Source organism: Eretmochelys imbricata, chromosome 1, assembly GCF_965152235.1.
Source record: "Eretmochelys imbricata isolate rEreImb1 chromosome 1, rEreImb1.hap1, whole genome shotgun sequence".
In the NCBI taxonomy this organism is placed as follows: Eukaryota; Metazoa; Chordata; order Testudines; family Cheloniidae; genus Eretmochelys; species Eretmochelys imbricata.
In genome coordinates, this window is record NC_135572.1 from 230,166,774 (window position 1) to 230,192,233 (window position 25,460).

Here is a 25,460-nt window from a genome sequence, read left to right on the forward strand (position 1 = left end):
TTTTTCCCTCCTCCATCTTTTTCTGGAGCTTCAGGTATTGGACAAGGCCAGAGGTAGGATGCTATTTGGTAGATTCATGGTCTGACAAAATATGGCAATTCCAGTTTCTTACAGCACAGTGTTAAGTGGCGTAAATTGTACATCGAGATTAATGGTTTTACATACTGATTCTATATATATACGCATGTAAATTGCATAAAGTTAATGCACATTAAATTAAAAAAATGTAAAGCAATGGCAAACTTGTACAGCTGGAGCCTAATTCTGATCTCACTTGATGTGCACTGATTTAAGAGTAACTCTAGTGAAAGCAGTAGAGTTATACCAGTATAAATCTGAGAAGCAGTATGAGGTCTTTAAAATAAAATAAAGGTTAACTGTACAAGTTAAGATTCCTAGACAGCTACATAAACAGTCCTGGTGTACACATTTGTGTTTTCTATTCTTGTTTTCTTTATTGGATGTCTATCTTAATATATTTTAAGTTGTTTATAAGAGAAAGAAAACATTTTTTCCGCAGCTTTGCAGAATTCGAAAACAGCTGAATGGATTTTCCCCTCAAACTTTCCCATAAAATTCTCATTTTGGCTGAGACCAATGATGGAAAATTTCAGCCTAGAAAGTAGAACCTTTCAGAGAGCTATGAGCAAGTGAAAACATTGATTTATAGCAGAAACTGTTTTGTCACCTTAACTACAATATTGTATTTGCTACCAAGCAAAAGCCTGGTATGTGTGTTGTGTTTATTTATGAACACATACATTGATGTTGGTAGAGTGAGTCCACACGGTCTTAATTATTTTATTGACCAGCAACATAGAAAGACATGGAAAAACCCCATAGAGTCAAGACATGCCTCTGGGCTGATTTAACCTATACACAGTCTTTAGGGAAATGTTTGAGTGGTTCTTTCAATAGATGCAATTGGCATGCCTGAACATGGCACACCTGTTTGTTTGATGTGGCTTCTTTTAGACTTGCACATCCTTCCATTGCATCACCAGGAGGGTTCTGCTAGTGCTCGGGGCAAAACTAAATTGGCTAAATATTAAATGGTGAGCACATGGGCTGGCACTGCAGAGATAAAATGGAAATCTCTTGTACTGTAAATGCTCTATCTAGTCATCATCAGGACCCTGATAATGAACTTTGTTTTCACAGTTATCAGCCTACCATAGCCAAATTGTGGGACACAAATGTGAGAAAGAAACACATAACGGACACAAAAAACTGCAGTGCAGAAAGCTTAAGGTGACGTGGGTAAAATTCATTTTTGTAAAGAACACCATTACACAAATTACATTCTCCAGGAGAGACAACTGGGTCTTCTAGGTCAGAACATTGGACAAGGAATCAGAAGATCTGAGCTCTATTCCCAGCCTGTAATGCAGGGCTTGTCTATACAAAACACTGAATTTGTGGCAAGCTGCGGTGAAAGTCTATCCCACATTAGGCTGGTGAGTGCCAAGTGTCCATGTGGGCCCTGCTGCTGCATACCAAACATTCCATAGCATGGTTTGATCTACCCTGCTTGAAAGTGGAGTAGATTGAAGTACACTAGAGAATGGGTAGTGCTTGGCAGCAGGTTCCACATGGACATTTTGCATTCAGAAGGCTAATGTGGGGTAGAGTTACACTGCAGCTTGCCACAAACTAAAAGTGTTCTTACAGACAAGCCATGACTTGCACCAGCATCTTAGGCAAATCACTGAAACTCTGTGCCCTGGTTTCCTCCCCCATCTGCAAAATGTGTCTAATAATGCCTAATGCTCATATGTATATCTAGCCTGAATTAAGGCTAGATTGTGACTTGAGCTATGCACTCATGTGAAGGAATATGAACGCTCCTCGTGGCCACACTCCAGCTATGGAGACCTTAGGTCCAGTTGTGCAGCAGGAAGTGCATACTACATGCCAATTTCTCTTCCCACACAGCAACTGTCCCAGCACAGAGCATGTCACAATTTGCTGCTGACAGAGCCCAGCAGTAAAGTTACTAGCTTCTCAGATGGGATTATGTCTCAAGGGGGTGTCTCTGGGTCACAGTGCTTCCTGGGCCAATGCACTTTTTGCTCTACCCCTTGTTCAGGGCTGTGCCTAAAGACAAAAATCTATCCCTTATTGTTTGTAAAGTGCTTTTTGATTCTGGGCTGAATGGGACTATCCCAATGCAAAGTGTTATTTTTCCACAAGCTTTGGTTCCTGATTTGACATTCTGTATATAAATCATTTACAATAAAAGTGAGATAACCTGTAGTGAATGTTAGAGGTGGAAATTAACTGGGTTTAACATGAAAGTTACCTCTAGCAGTAGTGGATAGATGAGAGAAGATGTTCAGCATTGTGTCCAATTTGCCTCTTTATGGCATAGCTGCTGTTTCCTCTTTGTTTCCATTAGAGGGTGCTCTTGTTTCAAAAATCCCTGAATCCCATGTCTCGCCATCAAAGTATTTCCTTTAAAGTAAGTCTTCAAGTTAGGTGGTCTAGTCCAGCAACCTAAATGCTAAGCCAGGTAAGAGACAGTGTGGTTCAACAAGATAGCATTTCTTATTTTTTCCTGATCTATGAGTCAGAATCACTGTAGACATTTAAGATCAAGAAACAGCAGCTGTGCAAAAACTGTTCTCCTTGGAATCTCCCATTACACAAACCCTGCTCTGAGCCTCAGCAAATGGATTAATAGTACTTTTCACAGTTTCTTTTCAAGGTCGGGGGAAAGGAGCATTTGTATTTTAAAGTCCATTTATAAAAAAAAAAAAAAACCAACAACAGTCATTTCTGTGGTGGATTGTAAAGATAAACCCAACCCAATTGTCACAAAACTTTCAGACAGGGACATTTTAAACAAACAAACAAAAGAAACTTCACACATAGGGCAGGGATTTCTACTTTATCAGGAAGGTAATGACGACAGGGTCTGCTGGCACAAGGTCAGAACTGTCCCCAACAGAACCTACAAAGCCCAGTTCAATGGAAGCCTTCACCCAGCCAGCATGCTATTACTGTGTTCAGTTTTTGTCCTTTAATGTCAGATATCACATGGCCACTTGACATGGGTTCTGTACATTTGGAAAGATTTTAGTTCTTCTTTTCATTAGTCCATTAGGTTGTTAGAAGTTGCATCACTTGTTACCTTCCCTACCTTCCAGGCAAACGGCAGTGTGACCAAGGTGGTAGCCTAAATTCATCACTTCCGATTGCATTGTGTTTTAACAGTGCTCAAGCCTGAATGATTGTAAAAGAAGACAGCATCCCAACAATTCTCATAACACCATTTTGACGGGCTCTTTGAAGTACAATGGGGCTGAGCACTGTCCATATTTGGGATCTTTGTAGTTAAATATGCTCGCGTCTGCTTAGAGACAGTTGACCCTTCAGGCAGTGGGGGGAAGCCCTCTTTGGCACGATCCAGCTGGAGATAGGAAGAAGGAAATCTCTCTCTCCACTTGAGTTGCAGGCTGCCGCATTTACAACCGATTCTTCTGGCCATGGTTTTTACTTGCGCTTAGCAGCAGCTGTGCCCCCAGCTGGGAGTTCTCACTTTCTATTTTTAAAATCAGTGAAATCAGGAGCATATGGGGTCTATAATTTACCATGAATTTTTAATAATAAAATCCTCTCAGTGTATCAGGCTGTAATTCCAGCCTGGAGATCCTGGGGACACTGTTCCACAGCTTCAGCTTTGCTCCTTAAGCCAAACATCCTTTGCTGGAACTTTCACAAACTAGGAATGCTTAATGAGGTGTAGCGGACGGTGCTACGTTCTCCATGTTGTACTATTGACTACCATAACCCAGTGCATTGCCCATAGCTTTGTGCTGCTGTCTACTGTATATTCACCAGCTTTGGGAAACAGAGGTTAATATTCATGACAGCTTATTTGGTTCAAAGTTTGTGATCAGCCATGAATACTGGTTACCCTTCAAGATGCTCTCGCCTCCCTAAACTGTGCTAACAGCTGTGTTCAGCCCATGATGCACTCTGGGTTATCCATTCAAGTATTTTTTTTTAATCAAGTTGCATTTAAGTAGGCAACTACCTACAGCTAAAAGACCAAAGGGAGGAGGGGGAAGAGAGAGTTGAGACAATGCCTGGATAAGCGTTAGAGTGAGACCATGGTATAATGGGAGGTAAACTGCACTCAGAATGAACAAAAAGTGCTGAGCTTTTGAGGAGCTCTGTAACTGAATTTTAAATGTTCTGTTTTTCTTCCTTGGGGCTAGGATCTCAAAAATATTTTGTTGTCCAACTGCCAATTTTGGCACACAAATAGCAGAATCAGCCCCCCCTTGGATTCACAATCTCCCACCCCCATCTCACAGCTGATGCTGAATACTGTAGGTGCTTAAACTTACTTAGCACCTAAATTTTTACAGTGAAGTTCTCTAGGCACTTGTAGGCATGCATGGCCATCCCTCACCGTCAATCTCCGAGGGCGGCCATGCCTCTTTGCTGTCACACACCTGGAACGGCAGTCTGTCTCTAGGTCTCAAACCCACAGGCAGGGTAAAGCAGCGAACAGTTCAGGGGCCCAGGCTCTTAGGCAGGGGACCAAGCAACCTAGGGCTCCAGGCCTCAAGCAAGGTAGAGAAGGTAAGAGTCTAGGAGGCTGGCCTTCAGGCAGGGGTGAGCACCAAACACAGTCTAGGGCTCAGGCAGTAGACCAACACAGGCCTCCTGGCCTATGGTGGGGAGGCTGCAACCCCAGGGGTGGGGTAGCAGAAGGTAGGGGGATGTAAGCCATCCAACTCCACCACATCCCAGCCCAGGGCCCTAACAGTGGCAGAGGGGTCCACCACTGGGTCAGCATGGATCCGCCTGCAACACACTGACCTTGTATCAGGCCAGCACTCTACCGGACAGGTCATCTAGTTTCCCCTGGGTTACTTCCTATTCTCCCCAGGTTTGGTACCTCAGTGCAGTGAGTGTGTGGTGTCTCCTTGGGGTACACCACCAGTAGCAACCCCAACAGCACCTCAGGGTTGGCTGGGTCTAGCAGTTCCGGTAGCTTAGGCGAGTCCTCAGGGTAACTGAAGTCTCCTGTGAGTTCCTGCATCAGCAGTGGGGAGAATGCATCCACCCCCTTTGACAGCTACTGCCCAACTGAGTTACAGGGCCTGCCTTTTATCCTTCCTGATCCTGTCCCACCCCTCTGCCTCCGGTGTGGTAAGCATGGCTTTCCTGGTTCCGCCCACCAGGGGGCATCTGGCCATCCCGCACTGTCAATCTCTGAGGATGGCTGCGCCTCTTTGCTATAGCACCTATGTTTCTGTCTCTGGGCATGTGCACTGCAGCCCCACTCTAGGGGTCCAGATGCCTCTCTCCCAGTGCAATGCAAGAACCAGGGGAAGATGGGTATTCCTTCACCTGCAGGGCCTGTTTTGGTAAGAGTGCTCAGAGCTCACCTACCGGATTGGGGCCCATCTGCAAACTCATACAACACAGCTTCCTTGTAATAGCTTTTAGCTCAATGGAGAGGGTACATACCTGGGATGTGGGAGACCTCCAGTTCAAATCCCCCCTCCAACTGAGTGGGAGAAGAGATTTGAACAAGGATCTGCCACCTCTAAGGTGAGTGCCTTTGGCATATAGGATATTTTGATATTGGGAATCCCTCAGTCTCTTTTTTTGAAGCTGTTCCATTGTGGTTAAATAATTTAAAATTACACTGGAGCAGGGGGACTGGATCCTGGGTTTCCCAAATCCCAGGTGAGTGCTCTAAGCAGGCTATAGAGTCACTTTTTCTCTCTCGCTCATTGTTCATTGGAACAGGTTCAAAGAGGGATTCCCTATATCAAACTATCCAATATCCCCATGGTTGGAGCACTCTCCTGAGAGATGGCAGATCCCTGTTCAAATCTCTTCTCCCCCTGAGGTGGAAGGGGTACTTGAAATAGGAAGTCTCTCATCCCAGGTGAGTACCCAAACCACTGATCCAGTAAGCATGCTCGGAGCTCACCTACCAGATTGAGGCCTGTATGTGAAGTCGTTCTCCTTCCCCTCACAGCTGTTTTGTGAGAGTTCACATATAGGCCTCAATCTGGTAGGTGAGCTCTGAGCACACTTACTGGATCAGGCCCTGCAGGAGAAGAAACGCCTAAGTTCCCCTGGTTTGTGCACTGCACTGGGGCCTAGGTGGGAGAGAGACAACTGGACACCTAGAGTGGGATACACTGCACTTGTCCAAAGGCAGAAACACAGGCACCTAGGGAACTTGTTACTTCAACAACTTAGGTCCTGAGTCAGTTTAGTGGCAGCTGACTAGATGTTTTGTGAATCCCAATGGAGCCTAAATCCCAGAATAAGGCACCTAACACAGAAGTTTGGCACCTTAATCCTTTTTTGAATCTAGCCCTATCTTCCAGCCTTATCAACTATGAATCTAGTAAGTGTCCCATTGCCTTAGAGGCTTGAGAATTCAGTGGGAGTGGATTCTGCATTCTCCTTTCAGTCTAAGTCAGAGCTGAGGCACATTGGCAGTGTAATGTGAGGAAGCTTGCACTGATGCTGCCTAGACTGTAGATATCCTGTAAATCTACAGAGAACCCCAGACTCTAAGGACGTGAATCCAGCACTTTTCAACAGCACTAAGTTCAGTTTTAAAAGATGAAATAGAAGCCTGAACCCCACTGATGCATGCAAGAAATGAAACAAGGCTGAAGAAAACAGTGTAAAACCAGATGCTGAGTGAATGCCCCAACTTTTGAAGCCAGATTTGCTTTTCTTTGGTAGTTAATTAGACACACAAGTTTCCCTCATGCTGCTTGTATGACTTCAATTGCTGACTTGATTTAACCCAAAGGTTAATTGACATAAGATAAACAAGTCTTCATGGCATCACACTTGGCTTTCCACCAAATCATAAAGTTCTGTTTGCATCCTCTTTTGCCATTTCTGACTTCATAAGATTGGGTCTTGCTTTTGTTAGTTTTTTTACCTTTCATGCTAAGCCAGTTATCTTCAAAATTCATGTTGGTAATTACCGCTGATTAGGGCAACACCTATTGACAGGGGTAGTGCTCATCAGCTGCAGTCTCATCATCTGCTGAACAGAGCCAACAGGGCTCTTGGGAACCAAACAAATGTTTCATCTTTTAGATCATTAGATCATTCCCCTGCAGCAGCATCCAGTATAGATAACAATCTACACACTTAAAAGGCAGGCCTGGAAACTGAAGAGCAACTTGGCTAATAGCATGCCATACTTGGACGGACTTAGTAGGGGGATGGATAAAATGACCTAATGGGGCTTTTCCATCTCTTGTTTCTATGTTGTCCTTTGCTCTCAGGAAATGGTGAGCCAGTTGGTGAGAAGATATTTCTGTTTGTGTATTCTCCTGGTTCCTTTATTTGTTATATTTCTCTTGGTTACTTTGGGAAGAAAAATCATATGATGTAAGTTGGGAGACATAGAGAGGTCAAAACTGAACAAGGTTAAACAAACATCTGTCATAGGATTTTTTAGATAATAATATGCCTTAATCTCTGAGCTGGTAGTCAGAGGGAGATCTGAACTCACATATGGCTTCTGCTTCCTGAGACAGATTGATAGGGTAAAGGGGTGAAACTTCAATCAGTGACAAATCCTTCCATAGCCAGGTAGCTAGCTGACTAGCATTCAGCACACAAGGGAGCATCCTGCACATAGTTGGACATCACAAGAGTTATGATCTTCTTTTTTCTTTATGCCTCTTTGCCTGGTGAGGGTCATGGTGGCAGCAGGGAGAGTAGGGAGGACCAGACCCCCCTTTCCACCCCAACAGGTTCCATCTCCTCCTGGGGGATTCCCCAGGGTTCCCAGGCCAGCTGGGAGATATAATCCCTCCAGCGTGTCCTGGATCGGCCTCGGGGCCTCTGCCCAGTAGGACGCGCCCGGTAGAGTTCCAATGGAACCCTCCCCGGAGGCATCCTTATCAGGTGCCCAAACCACCTCAGCTGGCTCCTCTCAATCTGGAAGAGTAGTGGCTCTACTTCGAGGCCCTTCTGTATAGCCAAGCTCCTCACCCTATCTCAGAGAGTAAGTCCAGCCACACTGCGGAGAAACCTCATTTCTGCCGCTCGTACCCATGATCTCGTCCTTTCGATCATTACCCAAAGTTCATGACCATAGGTGAGGATGGGGATGCAGAGCGACCTGTAAACCAAGAGCTTCATCTGAGAACTCAGCTCCCGCTTCACCAACACCGATCGGGACAGCTGCTGCACCAATCCACCGGTCAATCTCCCGCTCCCGCTTACCATCACTTGTGAACAAGACCCCGAGATACTTTAACTCTTCCACTCAGGGCAGCTGCTCCCCCCTCACCTGGAGAGAGCAGTTCACTTTCTTCCAGGAGAGGACCATGACCTCTGATTGGGAGATGCTGATTCTCATCCCAGCCGCTTCACACTCAGCAGCGAAACATTCGTGTGCACTTCAGAGATCACAGTCTGAAGACGCAAGAAGGAGGACATCATCTGCAAACAACGGGGATGCCACCTCCGAGTCCCCATACCGCTCAGCTGCACCTTGATATCCTGTCCATGAAAATCACAAACAAGGGTTGTATGATATTTAATATTAATTTGATGGTCATGAAAATGGTGGATTAATAGAAGAGGCAAGAGCCAGGCATAGTGCTAGGATGGCCCATGTATACTCACACACTCACCTTTGCCAGTGCATCAGAAGCCTTGAGGTTCAGCCTCCTCTGCTGTTCTAAGCCTGACCTCTCCCATGCAGAGATTGCCAATTAGCTTGGTTCATATGGTGGACAAAAATCTAGTAGGAATTAAGATAAGACTAGTATACTCGATTTTACTTGTGACTTGAGGTAAGATCAGAGGCCATGTCCCCCGCAGTGAAAACACAGTATAGTGACCAGAGATGAGCAAAGGGTTTTGGCAGAAACGTTTTTTCCAGGGTAAGAAGCAGATATGACCGCAGCAAAACGGCTTGCAGATTCATCTTGGTTTCACCAAATGGTTTGGATAAGAAAAAAAAAAAATCTGAAAAAACCATCAAAACATTACCTTTGGATATTTTCCCCCAATGAAATCCCTTCCATTTTTTGTTTTGAAGTGTTTGTTTTCAAAGTGTCTCTTCGTTTTGCTATAAAAACGATAGAGACATTTTTTAATGGTAGAAATCGAAACAAAACATTTCAGTTTTCTTGGAGCAAAATGTTTCATTTGACCCAACCTGATTTTGTTTTTTGGAGGGGGGGGGGGGGGGGAAGAAGAACAAAAAAATTGTTTTCAGTCCAACCTGAAACCTTTTTTTAAAAATTACCAGCAAAATAAAAAATCATTATTTGCACAGCTCTAGTAGTTACCCACTGCACCATATTTATGGTGGTGATCAAAGAAGATGATAGGAATGAAAACCCCTTGGCTTCATAGTTCAAAGCCTTTGGAAAATAAAACCTCTGTGAGCTCAGACTGAATTTAGGGAGGGAGTCCCCAAGCACCCAATATGTAAGCACAGTAGAAATAAACCTATTTAAACACAACTATTTTGTTTATATAGACTCCCATTATACATTCTGACTGATGGTAGGTTACCACTGTGTTGAAGTACCAGAAGGTCACGGATTGAGAAAAAAGTATTGCGTGAAATTGTAAAAATCACTTGTGCCGTCACTTTTCTTTTACAGTGTAGAGTCCAACCTGGCCATCTTTTCAGGCCGGGGCTCCGTGCATGTTCTGTGGAAGACCGGAAGTGGGCCATTTTCTATGAGCAAAACCAGCCCCCATCATTGTGTTCTGTGCAGTCTGTGGCACTGATTGTCCTTCCTGAAGGCAAGGAAAAGGCTGTCTCTAGCTACACAACCGTGCATGACCACCAGAGGGATGAAACAGCAAAGCTGCACCTTCTCCCAAGAAATACATAATGCTACCAATTGTGCCACTGTCAGTCTCAACCTCTCTCAAGCAGGGAGCCCCATTAGACCAACCAATTCTATCCGCAGAGTAATCTTTGTTGTACTATACATATTTACTGCTACTGGGTAGTAGTCCTGTGTTGTCAGGTGTGGATGTCACACAGGAATAATGTAAAGTAATGAAATGCTTACAGAATGAAATGCTTCCTTCATTTGCCCGTAAATCACCTGAACATGCAGCCTCCATAATTCTGCAGATCCTCTTCTCATCTAGGGCAAGAGACAAGAACTGAGCTTCAATCCTCTATGTAGCAGCACTACAATGGCTTCACCTTAAAAGACACACATGCTGCAACTCTTGTCCCCAAACTTTGGTGGAGGCTCGGGAAAGGAGAGCATGCCTTTTGCTGTTTCTAGTACAAATAAGTTGACAAGATGTTTTCTATTTCTTTTAGTTTCTATTTCTAGTTCTCCAGGGGTGACGTGTGCTATCCCATCACTACTCCAGGGCCTTCCAATGCTACTTAATGACCAGAGTAAGCCCACATTCTCCTCAACTCTCTCTTAAAACAAAAAAAAGGCAACATGTTGTTCCGGTTGGGCAACATGAGCCGTCAGCACAGCCTCGCTAGTGAACACTGATAATGTAACGTGATGGCACTGACTGATCTTAAGCTAACAAGCCAAAAGGAATATCCCTTCCTCTCCAACCTTTACACTTCCACATATGGCTTTAATTGTGGTTCTTGGTCACATGGGAAGTGATTGTGATGGCCTCCGCTCAGAACTTAGTGGGCAGTAATCTATAAAACAGAGCTCTGATTCTTAGAAAGGGGAGCATGGGAATGGGGGATGCACTGCATCAGGGCTTGTTTTAAAAGATTGAAGAGTAGGGAAGGTATACTTTACAAGGCAAATTATTTGCTTTCCCACTTCCCTTAATCAGGTAAATGAGATCGAAATGATTCCTGACAGGAGACAGAAGACCTAAGTTAAGCACTTGCCAGGAGGAAAGAGAGACACCCCCAAAAAACTGCCTGAATGTAAATTTTCAGGAATTACCCTTTTAAGAGATAAAGGAGGGAGAAGGAACAGAGAACATAATTGTGCCCTGCAGCCATTTTGGGAGGGGAGCTAAGCTGGGCTTGGCATGGTGCCAGTTCACTGGCTCAAATTTCACCTGTAAAAGCCCTGTAGACATTAAAAAAGCATTCATTATCCACACTGACACAAAAAACTTATTATGCTCTATTTTTCCAATCCTGCTAACTATGCATGAACCGTTCCTGCTGGAGGACAGTATTACCTGCTTCTTTCAGACTCCTTGCCGATCATAGCATCCCATGGGTTTTTGTTTTTAATTACATGGAATAGTCTGTGCTGAACTCTTGGACAATGGGCATCAGGATGAGAGCTCCCAATTAGTTCTTGTTTGAGTGGCACTGACAGCAAGCATGGGCACCATGAGCTCAAAGCCCACCATCTCTCCAGCCTTCTTAGTCATTCAGAGTCAGATGTCTTATTACTCAACACCTGATGGATTCAGCTGAAATCCACTAGTCCCTTTGTGGGCAGGCTAAAACTGGCACATGTCTTTATATAATAAGCTGTGCATTATCTATTAAGACACCTAAGGCCTTTTGAAAGCACGTGTTTGCATTTTAGTACATGTTACTTTCCCCCTTGTAGGCCTATCCTGGCCTTATTGCTAAGCATGTTCAAGGGCTGGGCGTAACTCTTTAATTAGACTTCACTGGTTTTGAGATAGGCTTTTATTAGCACTTTGCCTTCAATGGCAAATCCATTGTGGCTACTCATAACCAGGGTGTAATAGCAGCTAGAGTGGCAGTGGTTAATGTTCTCCTCCAGTCTAATGCAACTGTTGTGTCTGCAATGTGGCAGGCAAACGCTAAGACAAAATTAACCAGTGAATTAGCAGACCCCACTCCATGAGATGGCAGCTATACTGAGTGTGCTTCCTGAAGTCAAGGCTGAAATCAGGACCTTTGTGTGGGCTAAAATCAGCACATTTTCCAGGTGAACCAAGAGAGTGAGCAAGCAGGAACCTATCTCAGCCAGCAGTCACTTTTCCCAGCTCACATCAGTGAGATGGTCATCAGCTACTAAGGAGATTCCACTAAAGTTACATTATTGCAAAACACTACCCATTGTTTCGTGGCCACGATGCAAATAGCTTACATCAGCACTGTATTAACAAGGGAGGAGGAAATGGCCTCTGTGTATACATGACAATAGATTTTCTCCAAGACATGTTGCAGCTTTTCCCTCAAGACCAAAAGAGAATTCCTCCCATCTTGCCAAGGACGCTTTTCCCAGCATGTGTATGCTCTGCTGCACAGCATTGCAATTTACGTGGTTTCACATCATCAGGAGCTGAGAGTTTACTTGAGACAAATGTTTAACAATAAGTCTGAATGCTATTCAGGACTCAAGGGTGGGGCAGCCTTTTTTCCCTCCCAGCTAAAGAAGCTTAAAATGTTTATGTGGTTTGGTGCATGTATGTTGTTCGAGACACAAGAAAAACAAGCACTGAATTTGGTCAGGGGGTAGACTGCTGGAGGGTAAGGAAGGTGGCACAGTGAGTGAACTAACTACCATTTGCAACCCTAGGTTCAAATCTAAATTGTCGATCGTAAGGAATTTGGCAGCCTTAATATAGTTAATGTTGACTCACGTCCATCACAAAGCATATGGACCACTGGCAAACCTTAGCAGACTGACAAGGTCTGCTCAAAAAACACTAAGGACTGGAATACTAAGAGTGTTCCAGGGCTGGAATGAGGTGCTGGAAGATGTGAATGGGGAAGCTTGTGCAGCTCTTGCTTGCATTGGCATTAGCCAGAGAATTAGTTGCTGACTCTCATAAGTACTAGGATCACTTGAAATCTTGTCTGGTTAAAAACAAACAAACAAACACACACCATCACCAGCAAGGAATAATTAAGAAAAACAAATGAGAGGCAAAGATGAAGCTCCTGTTCTAAAGCCCAATGAAATTAAAAGGGGAAGTCCCATCAATTTCAGTGGGCTTTGGATCAGACTCAAAGTAAAATTGGTAGTTGCAGATTTTGTTGAAGAAGTAACATGGTAGGTGTTTGTAGTTATGTACTGCAGCATTTTACCCTAAAAAGATAGTATGAGAATTAAACCAACTGCTTTTCATCAACGCCATGTACATTTCTGGTGGAAGTGGGGGAGAAGCCATTAGCATCCCTTTGTGTGAATGTCACCTCAGACAAGATCTATTGCTTCAAGTGATCAAGGTCCATTCTGAATTTAATCCGTCTCAGACCTCTCAATGGGATCTCATACCTGATAGGTATAGTTCTTCCATCTTTTGGCTCTTTTTGATCCTTGGTGGTTTTAGCAACCCCCAAACAAGCTCTTATGCTGCATGCACAGATGGGTCTGTAGTGTTTAATAGTTGCAGTAGAGAAGTCAGGCAAATCCTATATTTAGTCCCAACTGTGCCATGCTCATAATTTTGTTTTTGGGATAGGTAGGTCACTTGGCCTCACCTGACCAAGCTAGAGAACTGGGCAAAAAGGAAGACCTTGGAAAGGAAGGATGATCTTGTGTAGAGCCGTATGAATAATCAATTTTTTGGTTTGCTGACCAAACTGAGGAACTGGTGTGGGGAGGAAGGGAATCATTTTGGGTTGATCCAAAATAAACTTTTTTTGTTTTTGGGCAAAACAAAAAAAATTATTTTTGTAGCACAACACATTTTGTTTCCTTTTGGGGCATTTTAACATAACTGTTATTTTTTTAAATCAGTGTAGTGGCTCAGTGCGGGGGCCCTCCCACTCCGGGTCCTCGGGAGGCCACCCCGCCTCACTGATACATTAGCTGCCGTGGGGAATGAAGCGGTCTCCGCTAGCAGCTGGGGCCCAGGCCAGTGCTCAGGCTGAACGCCAAATAAAGTCAATTACCCCAGGCCCAGGATCAAGGTGGGGTAGCAAAGAGTCTGAGGCTCAGGCTTCTGGCCTGGGGAAGAGGAGATTGCCACCCCCGGGTTGGGGTGGCGGGAGGACGCAGGCCCAGGGCCCTAGCAGTGACAAAGTGCTTTGTCACTGGGTCAGCAGGGATCCACGCTGCAACATGCTGATTCACCCTCTGTCAGCATTGTGGCCAGACAAGGGTCTGCTACCCCTTGGCCACTTCCACACTCCCCTTCTTGGTGTCCTGTTGCTGTGAGGAGGGTTTGAGGTTGACGATGGCTTCTGGGACTGCAAACAAGTCTTTGGGGATCTGGTCCGTCAGCAGTCTGGGCCAGTTGTCTGCTTCCTCCAGGTCTGAATCAGCTACCGGTCCCAGTGGTCCAGGCCAGTCCTGCTCCATCAGTACCCTCTGCCGCTTCCCAGCTCGGCAGGCCACAGGAGGCGTCTGGTCTCTCCGGTGGTTGCCTCCCTACGGAGCTTTCTGAGCCGCCTTTTATACTTCCTGCCCCTCCCACCCACTTCCGGAGGGAGGAGTAACTAGGCCCTGGCTCCGCCCACCAGGGCTCAGTGTGGGGGCCCTCCTACTCTGTGTTCTAAACACACACCCTCTTAAGTCCAGCTCCCAATCTTCGGAGCTTGGCTCTTGGCTTTCCCTTACGTGGGACAGAAAGTTTGTATTAGCATTCTGTTTCCCCACATGGTGTTGGATAGTGAAGGCATACTGCTGCAAGGTGAGGTACCATCTCATCAGCCGAGCATTGGCAGTTTTCATGGTACTCAACCACTTTAGGCACTCATGATCGGTTATCAGAATGAAGGGTTTCCCGAAAAGGTAGTATCTGAGGGCCTTAATCGCCCATTTGGTGGCGAGGGCCTCCTTTTCTATAACCGTATAGTGGCATTCTCTGGGGAAGGGCTTCCAGCTAATGTAGAGGATAAGGTGCTCTTCCCCATCCACCTCCTGGGACAAGGCTGCCCCTAGCCCCACCTCCGAAGCATCCATTTGGGCCAGGAACTCTTGGTCAAAATTGGGGCTGAATAGTACAGGTTCCCGACACAGGCTCTCCTTGAAGGTTGGAATGCGTCTTCACACTCCACCGACCATCGTACTCGACATAGGCTGTCCTTAGTTAAAAGGGACTGTGAGGTGAGCCACAATGGATGTGAACTGGCGGATAAATTGTCGATAGTATCCTGCTATGCCCCAAAACTGCCTTACCTGCTGCTTTGTAGTTGGCACTTGGCAGGCCTGCAGGGCTTGAACCTTCCCTACGAGGGGCTGTACGAGGCCTCGCCTAAGGGTATATCCCAGGTAGGTAGTTTCCTGCCATCCAATCCGACATTTCTTCAGGTTGGCCATGAGGCCTGCTTTCCAAATGGTCCACAGGACTGCCACTACCTGGAGTAAGTGTGCTTCCCAATGGTGACTATACATAACAATAAGAAAAGGAGTACTTGTGGCACCTTAGAGACTAACAAATTTATTTGAGCATAAGCCTTCGTGAGCTACAGCTCACTTCTGCGAATACAGACTAACATGGCTGCTACTCTAAAACCTGTCATAGATAACAATGTCGTCTAAGTAAGCAGCTGCATAGGCGATCTGCGGACTCAGGAGGTGATCCATCATATGGTGAAATGTAGCCGGGGCCCCATGGTGGCTGAAAGGCTTCTGGATAAATTGATACAGCCCCTTCAGAGTGGCAAATGCCGTCTTCTCTATCGAATGTGGATCCAAGGGGATCTGCCAGTACCCTTTTGTGAGATCAAGTGTGGTGATGTAATTGGTGGTCGAGGAGCTCATCAATCTGGGGCATCGGACAGACATCAAACTTTGAGATCGTGTTTACCTTCTGAAAGTCGATACAGAAGCAATGGTTCCCATCAGGTTTTGGGACCAGTACAATGGGGCTGTGCCATTTGCTTCGCGACTGCTCGATGACTCCCAATTCTACCATTGTTTGAATCTCCTTTTCCACGATCTCTCAAGCTTCAGAACACTTCTCTGATGGCATGGGGGAACAACCAGCTGGGTCTGGACCTCCTGGGTCTGGGGGTCCCGCTCTACTCGATAGAGGTGATCGGCTGTATGTTCAAACCCCAGCCACTGCAGTGCTTCCTGGGGGTCTGCTATGGTCCTGTTGATGTGGAACACTTGGTTATAGGCATGATCAAGGGTGAGGTCATCCCGCTGGTCTTGAGGGAAGTTGGACAGGGAGGTTCTTGCAGGGCCTTTCTCCACTGGATCTGGGGCTGGGTTTGGGTCTGGGACTCATCGGGGTTTTCTTCTCCCTGTTCCTCTCTCTCTGGTTCACTGTGTCCTTCTTCCTTGGCCTCAGGGAGGGACAACTAGGCCCTGGCTCTGCCCACCAGGGCTCAGTGCGGGGGCCCTCCCACTCCGGGTCCTCGGGAGGCCACCCCGCCTAAGTACAATTGAAAACAAAGAAAATTCTGAAACCTCAGTCGCAAAACCATCAAAGGAGGAGGTGGCACTGATGCGGCCCTGCTTATAGCCAATAAGTAGTCATTGGGCCAGAGGAAGCAACTGAGAATGACTCTGTAGCCTGGTGGTTTGGGGACTCACCTTGGGAGGAAGGACACCTGGGTTAAAGTTCCTGCTCTGGTGACTATTTCAGTAGTTTATACAGAAATTGAATATCTTCTACAGGAGAGACTGAGATTGAGCCCACTCATAATACCACATAGCCCAGTAGTGCAGCCATTCATGTGAGAGATGGGAGACTCCTGTTCAAATCCCTTTACTGAATCATACAGAGTGGGGAGTAGACCTTGGTTCTCCCACATTCCCAGGTACTAGACTGGGCCATTGGGTGGCATTACCTGTGGTAGTCTTGTGAATAATACCTAAGTCCCCTTGTGAACTGAGCCCTAACACTTCTGGTTTCTCCAAAACTATGCAGCGAATTGGTGTCAAATTTCTGAATAGTTTGGTCAACCCCAAACTGCATTTTTAGATGAATGAACTATTAGTCCATACCATTTCAACTAGCTCTAGTCTTTTTAAGGCACACAGCTGAAAATCAGGAAGATTTGGGTTCTTTTTCTGGCTCTTCCTCAGACTCCTTGTGTAACCTTGGTCTAATTATGGGTTAATTCCCTCCTGTAATATAGGGAAAATAGCAACCTTCCTCACAGGGGCATTCTGAGGGTAAATTCCTTAATGTAGGTGAGGCACTCAGATTCTATGATGATGAGTGCCAGAAAAAAACCTCTATATAAACAAATATCCTGTGAAAACAACAGGCTGTATTTGAGGTGCTTTCTAAAGTACATTCCAACATCACCATCCCTACACACACCCACAGAAGAGAAAAATACTATAATATATATAGTGTCAAACGTTAAAGAGCTTCAAAACTAGCCAAAAGTGATAAGGACCCTTAATACAATCTTTATACATCATGAGGCTAATTCTCAGGAGTGCTGAGTACCCTCTGCTTCCACCGACTTCAGTTGGAGTTGTGGGTACTCAGCAATGCAGACACCATATCATCATATAGTTTACAGAAAAGGTGCCAATGTCAGACATTATTATGAAACCTTAGACCTCAATCCTGCAAATACTCATGCACGTGGTTAGCATTATGAGTAGTTTCACTGATTTCAGTGGGATTCTACTCACTGTAGTATCGTTAAGTATTGTCTGGGCTGGGATGCAGGCAGCCAGGCCCAGTGGTTACCATGGGGTGGGAGGCCAGGTCCCCACACCCGTCCGTGTTCAGAACCAGTAAGTCAGGAGCTGAGATCAGGAACCACAAGTCAGATACCAGGAATTAGGCCGAGTCAGGAAACCAAGATCAGGAGAGAGGAATAGGTAGCACTAGGTGAATAGCTCAGAGCATGGTGAAGCCCACTTGTGCAGATGACTTTCTGTTCCTCCTTCTGGCTTAAGTAGGGCGAGTAGGCCAATCAGGAGTGTTCCACCAATCAGGGTCTGGGCGTGGAGACTTCTATCTGACCAGGCTTCAAGGAGTTCTGTTTCTAACTGGTGTTAGTAAGCTGTCAGGTGGAGGGGTGGTGCATGATGATGCCTGCAGACCTGGGTTCAGGAGTCATGGATCATGAAAGCACATGCATAGCATGTGCAGGATAGCAGCCTAAAACAACCTATGGAATATTTATTTTTCTCCCTATCAGAGAGTCCTCCCCAGAGGAAAATTACTTGTGCACATCTGCAGCAGGGCCACTGAGGAAATACAGGAGAGGTTTCTGTATGAGTGCAGTTACTTGCCCATATTTCTATGATGACCTCAGATATCAATCTGCCTGGTTCACTGAGTTTCAAAAATGGGAGCAGCAGGTCAACACACACAAGTAAACCTGCGGGAGAAGATTCTATCTCAAAATCAGTGGGGTTATGTCAGCATCCGGGCCGGTGCACTTGCTTCTTGATAGGCAGGTTGGGGAGAAGAGTGGAGTCCTGGAACATTATTTTTCATTTAGACCAAAACAACAATGCTTCTAATGGCAGCATTTTAAGTGTTCTCAAAAAAGCAGCTGGTTTGTCACTTCCTAATACTTTTCAGGGCTGGGAAACTTTGTTTAACTATATTTATAGCAGTACCCTGATTTGGGGATGGGACTGAAAACATTCCAACTCTGAGGAATTTCATACCCAGTGTGACAGGGCAAGGCCAGCTGGCTATAGAAAAGTAGTGGGAGATAGATATATTAGCTCCAGGCTAAACAAATCCCTGGTACCAGGTTAAGTGAAATGGAAGCTGCTCCAGGTCAATTAAGACACCTGGGGTCAATTAAGACACCTGGGGCCAATTAAGAACTTTCCAGAAGGCAGGGAGAAGGCTAGGTTGATTGGGACACCTGAAGCCAGTCAGGGGCTGGCTGAAACTAGTTAAAAGCCTCCCAGTCAGTCAGGTGGGGGTGGATGTCAGGAGCTCTGGTAGGAAGTTGTGCTGTTGGAGAGACTGAGGAGTATACACCATATCAGGCATAAGGAAGGAGGCCCTGAGGTAAGGGTGAAGTGGAGCTTGAGGAAGTGAGGGCTGCTGTGGGGGAAGTAGCCCAGGGAATTGTACATGTCATGTTTCTAAAAGGTCAGCTACCATAGCTGATACTATTAGGGTCCCTGGGCTGGAGCCCGGAGTAGATGGTGGGCCTGGGCTCCCCCCCCCTGCACCTTTGCCTCCTGATTAATCACGGAGACAATGGAGACTGTGCAAGGAAGGATAACTTCTCCTCACCTTCCTTGCTGGCTTATGATGAAAATGGCTCAGTAGACTGTGACCCTTGTCTCTAGAGAAAGAAGGGTTATGTGGAGGGTCACAGTGAGCCTCTGAGGCTAGCGAAATCTGCCAGGAAATGCAGGAGCCACGGAGGCAAGGACAGAGCTTTGTCACACCAGATATGGATTTTGTGGCTTGTGCCCCCTTTGAGGGTGTAGGGAATTGGGCTTTTATTCTCGATGGTAGGTGCAGAATGAGTAGCAAGGTGAGAGGGTGGAGTTATTAGTCAGAGAGGTGCTATGTGACTGTATCAGGCTACATAGAGACTAACCAGTGTGACATCATGGCAGGGTTTGATGTGTTGCTGATCCTGTCACTGGCAGGTAGCAGTTTTATCAATCCTAGAAAAATCAAAATTTGGACAACAAATAAAAGTAAATTCTAATCTTAATTGCACACAAAGCTCATTCCCAGGGTCCAAGCCCCCATCCGTCACACAAGCATTATGGCACATTGGCTAGTAGCAGCATAGTCTGAAACAGCAGCAAACTTAAAGGAAAATACCTACGGGGTAGTCAACACTGCACTCCCTGTTTGCCAATCAGAGCACGCTACTTCAGACTTGGCTGTGTCACCACTCCCTCACCAGTGACCAACCTGCCTCAGACCCACCTCAGAGCTCGCTATTATTTTTGGCGGGGTCTACGACCCTGGGCAACCCAGCCCTGGTGTTTAAGCCTTGCCCAATGCTTTACAGACCTGAGAACACATGTTTTTTTGTTTCAAAGACATTGCTTAAAATAACTTCATCTCTAGAAAGTTGGAGCTGGAGCCCCTTTTCCCTTCCCCCCACTTTGCACAGCTATAGCTCTTGCGAGTACCTAAAACCAGATGTAACATGAAAGTCTAGTTATCACATGCCTCCCACCCCCACACCTCTCAAACCCCGCATCCAAAAATCTTTTGGTGGGCTGCAGAAAGAAGTGTATCTGTTTGGGGGTGGAGGGGAAGGATTGGCTGAAAAACATCCCCTCCCCCCATCATCCTGTGCTTTCTTCAGACATGTTTTTAAACACAACCAGTTTTGGTCTGGTTTCCTGGATGGCACATCCTTGTGTCTAGTTAGGATTCATCAATCATCTCATGAGACAGGATAGGACCTGAGGTGACAAGACTGCTGAGAGGTTTCAAGCAAGAAACAGGAAGGCTGGAAGAAAGGATTCCTTTTAGAAAACTGAGCAAAACTGTATTTCTAGAGGGGAGAGGTAATTTAGATTCTAAGAGATAATTTGGCATTCACTTTAATTTGTCCTACCTAAATGAAGAACTTTTTTTTTAATTCAGTACCTGAATTTGTCCATGCTTTCATTTCTGTGGTTTGGAGGGGGTGAATTTAAAATACCTGCCCTACCTAGAGTTCAGAAGGAACCAGCTACTTCCGATGTCTGGAGGGTCCTATATTTTATTCCAAACTGGCACAAGATCTGTTCGGATATTCTTAGCCTTGCTGACACCTTTTTGCTTTTGTTACATTAATGCATGGATGTGAAAAGGGAAAGGACTCTGAGTTCTGGATCCTGTTCCACCGAGCTGCTAATTCGTATTAAGAAAGGTCAAATCTAATAGAGTGCTGCCTTATGCTGAGGCCAAGAGGAAAAAGAGTGCATTTTAAAACTCCCTTCAAGGTGTATTAACCCCTTCAAGTACTGTTAGGTTGCCTATGTGTCAAAAATATAACCCCCCTCCTGTTCACTGGCCCAGTATGAGGTTGTTCAAGATAGGGGAAGCCTGCCTTGCGACTTTTTACACAACTTTGGGAAACTGGGCCTGAGGCTCCTTTGTGTGCTCTGTGTTGTGTGTCAGTGTGTGTTCTCCTCAGACCAGACCCACTCAGACAAACCACCAGGAACAAGACTTTATTCTGTAAAGAACATAGAACAGGATTACAGTCCAGCAGCCTCCTCTCTCCTTGCCTGCTACGTGCTCTCAGCTCAGTCAGTGCTGAGACCTCCTGCTGGGGAGACAGAGGGTACCTCCTGGCAGGAAACAGGAAGTTCTCCCAATATGCTGCCATTTATAGTCCACCTTTTGTAGTTCCCACCGCTGTTGTTGTAGCACACTGGACCACTACACCAGCAACAGTTCTTTCATGGAGGACCTCAAACAAACTTCCTCCTTTCTTATCTTTTAGCTCTAACTCTTTCATAATCCTATTCATTCATTGTGAAGCTGCAATATTGTTCCTTCTACTGTAATTCATAAAATCTCTCTTCTCTCCTTCAGCTACTTCCTTTCCCAGTAGCCAGCTGTTGCCTTCTACTTATAGTTCCCAAGTGTAAAGTCATAAAGAGTCCTGGAGCTACTACAGTTTACACACAGCTCTTTACACAGAAGCTCACACTGGGAGTGTGGGTGGAGAAAGGGTCCTCAGGCAAATATATAAGAATCATTCCGCTAAGAGTCTTGTTTTTATAGTCAAAGCTAGGAGCAGTGCCATAGGGGAAAATGCTTCTTCTTGGAAAAAAAGATGGAGGGGAGGGGGGGTCTGTAACATTCAATGAAGACTGTCTCACCTGATTGCAAACTGCACTGCATTCTCAGAAGGCAGAGTTCAGAGACAAATTCAGGCAGAATGAAGGTGGGGGGTGGTGGTAGAGATGTATATCACAGACATCACATGCTTAGTTGCTAAAAGAGAAAATTTAAGTGGGAACACAGAAGGCAGGCAGGCGGGCAGTGTGGGAGGAGGCTGCTTACAAAGGGTCCTTGGCAGAGCAGAAAGACTTTTTTTTTAAAAAAATGGACAAATACAAGAAATGGAATTTACTCCATGTGCCCTGTTGTTGCATATAGCTTTCCTTAAGGAGCACAGAGAAAAATGAAATGATTACAAGAAGCAATGCAAGATCTGTGTTACAGTTAGCAAAACAGAGACTGGGTTGAATGGTCCTTTGCACTCAATTCAGAATAAATATTACACAAACCTATTAAGTCATCTGAACATTTGAAAAAGGGAATATCACATACTAACCAGAAACCTGGGCTTAGACACGGGATAAAACAAACTATCTGCTTTGTTTCCTGTCCCAGTACAGGCAAAGTGAAGAAATATTTCTTACCAGTGGAGATCTAAAAAGAAACCAACCAACCAAAAAAAAAATCTCTACCCAGGAGACTCTGCATGTCTGCTCAGAGTTCAGTTTTTGTTTGGACCCTGCAAGAGAAGAGTCCCAAATGGGTAAATTCTGCATAAGAGTTAAATGTACAGGTAACATCAGCCTCCATCATCCACATACACTTGTTAAAATGCTCAGAGACCACAAAATGAAATGAAAACAAAATAATATTCCTCTTGTGCACATTCTAGGTTTTCATGATACCCTCTCTGCTATTTGGAATAGTTCACTATTTTATTTTGATCTCTTTTACTGTTTGAAATGTTTCCTCAGTGGTAGAAGATTTCTTTCCCATTCCTAGAAGCTTTCATTTATGTCCCCACTGGAACCTAGCTTGGGATGCAGACCAGGACCTGAAAAAAAATCATTCATCTCCCATGATCAGATATTAAGAAAAACTAGATATTGTCCCTTCTGAAGCTTTGAACCCCTCACCCCTGCTGTTTCTAAATAGCGGGGGCTCATATACCACCCACAGCTATCCAGGCTAGCTTTGACAGAAGAAACAGGGAAGACTGTGTCTTGCTTTTTCAGTGAGCCAAGGAAGAGACAGATGCTGCATTGGACAGGTGATGAGACGTGAGAGGATGTCATTGGAGGGCAAATGGATGAGTCCACAGCCACTGACACCTGGAGCTCTGTGTTGGCGCTATGCTTTTCCAAGCACTCTGTGACACTCAGTGATGCTGGCAAGCTTTCCCTCTCCAGGAGGGAAACTCCCTCAACTCTGGCTCAGAGCTGAAGTCTAGGTTTTTACCCGGTCTCCTTCCAGAAAACAAGAATCTCTTAGTTTGTGTTTACGAGAAGATTGTGTGTTTCACTCCAGCTGGAGGGAAAACTAGGGGAAAAAAGTCACCCTTTTCTCAGTCAGATTGATCTTGGAGGTTCCACACACATGGAGGTGGGCGGGGAGGGGAGAACCCATCTGCCATCAAGGGATAGAATATGATATTATTTCATATTAGTGTATGTGTGAGTGCGCATCTCCCTGCCCCTCTCCAGGAAAAGGATGTATTAATACAGGCTCAATCTCATGGATCAGTTAGTGCACCCATATGCGTAGAAGGGCTGTAAGACAGGCAAAGAGTGATTTCCAGCAAAGGCAAGCATAGTGTGGCTCCTACCACAGGTCAAAGCTTCCTCCGGGGTTTGGCTCACTGGCTAGAGCTGTCGCCTACAGATCACCTTGGTATGCATCTCAACTCACGTAATGTGCACATGCAGTACGTGCATTCTAGTGACAGCCACACCAGGGCCAAGGCATGGTGACACAGAACAGGAGCTCTTGGACTTAGTAGTAGAGATGTCCTGAGATGCAAAGTTTGGTTCTGGATCCAAATTTCCTCTGTGAGTGAAGATGTTAGTTTCAGGCCCTTATGGAGTTAGGGGCCAGCTGCTAAATTCAGACCCAGATCCAAGTTTCTGAAGAGTGTTCCGATCTGGAGCTTTAATCTTCTCCATTCTGGAGATAAGAGTCAGAGGTGATGTTCAAACTTCCTCACAGCTGGAAGGTTCTTGGATTTGAAATTCTGGTTCAGGCCTCTCTCTGCTTAAAATAATAATCCCCGCTTGCATTGGAGCAGTACTCAGGAACTCCTCAGTTGCTGGGAGCAGACATGAAAAAAGTATACATCTATACAAAATCTTCATAGCTTTGGATCACTGCATTTATTTTCCCTTCCCCAGCTGTAACAAGATGGAAACTGAAGGGGCACTGACCACACAAATTGAGGGGAAAGAAGGGTGAAACAAATGCTGCCCTGAGGCTCCAATTCTCCTTAATCCTCCTGAGTCAACATGCTGCTACTGAATCATTTCAGTGGGTGAAGTTGCTGGAAAGCAGCATTTGATGTTCCCCCAGGTAAAGAGAGAGTTTCTGTTACTGCAGCCGTTGCCTGCCATGGTGGGTGGGTGGGTGGCGGATTTATGCCATACCAGCCAGGGCCCCCACAGGTTTACATTTAAATACATATCTTTTACGTTCCCTATCTTACATTTCGCTGAGCAGTGAGGTGGGGATGGGATAAAAAATTAGATTCAAAACAATAATAATAATAAATAATAAACACAAATGCTAAATGTAATTCCCATTTCTCATTACTATGCTACTGTAGCTATGGTTTGGCTCTCCTCCTGGACTTGGCAGACATCATCCATTTCATCTCCTGCTTCTCCTGTTGGCTAGGTTCCCATTCTTCTCTTGGCTCCTGCAGCTGAAGTCCTGGCTGGCTGCAGTAATCCCACATAATATTTCACGCAAATTTATATGAAGCCCGTTACAAAGCTTAGCAAGGAGACACTGTTTCTTTTTCTTGATACAATTAATCATTTGTAGCCCAGCTCCAAGAAGCAGCCTGTCTTGCATGTAACTGTTTCTCTGTCAAAACAAGATTTGAAATGTACAGTACCGAACATGGCCAGAAAGTAGCCTTGCTTTCCCACCAACCCCAGGTGAAATCACTGATGCTTTAAAAATCCCCCATGCCTTGCTTAGTTTTACCAAAACAAGCTGCTCTTCTGAAAATCCCCAAAGCTTATTCTGTGCCCCACTCTCCTTTCAATCATGGTTAGTCTGGAGTTTTCAGAGTGACTTACCCTGCTATCTGAATTAACATTCGATAAACACACTCCAGCTGCTAGGATTTCTCAGCCCTCAGGTGGGAATTCCTTACCAGTTCTCTCTAACAATTTCTCTTGTAGTCATGTTGTGCCTTTTAATTAATCCTACAGTACAGCTCCCTTTTCCCTCCCTTTCTAAATACAATAATTTCTAGTGACATACCTGTGTTTAGTGAAACAGAAACCTAACCCACACTACAACTATGTGCCTAAAACAGAGGACTGAAGTCTTTAGGGCGGACAATCCAGCACCTTTCACCAGCAATCAAACAAACAAAACACTTCTATTGTGACATCTATGGCTGCATTCACATTAAAGGCTATTTTCCCACATCCACCCTTTGCATCCATAGACCGAACTTCTCTTCCTCCTTCCAGAGTAACAGCACCAAGGGACAGTTCAAAAATACCATGCCAGATAAATATATTATCCTCTCTTTAGCTTTAGAGGCAGAGCATGACCAGAGACAGGATACCAAAACTAGATGGACAAATAATCTGCCTCAGTAAGACAACTCATCTCATTCCCATGTTCAGACAGTGTAATCATGGATTCGTGGTAGGTCAGTTCAGATTGCAATCAACAGGGAAAAGGTAGTTTAATAAAATGCCTTAAAAATTCTTACAGAGAATATT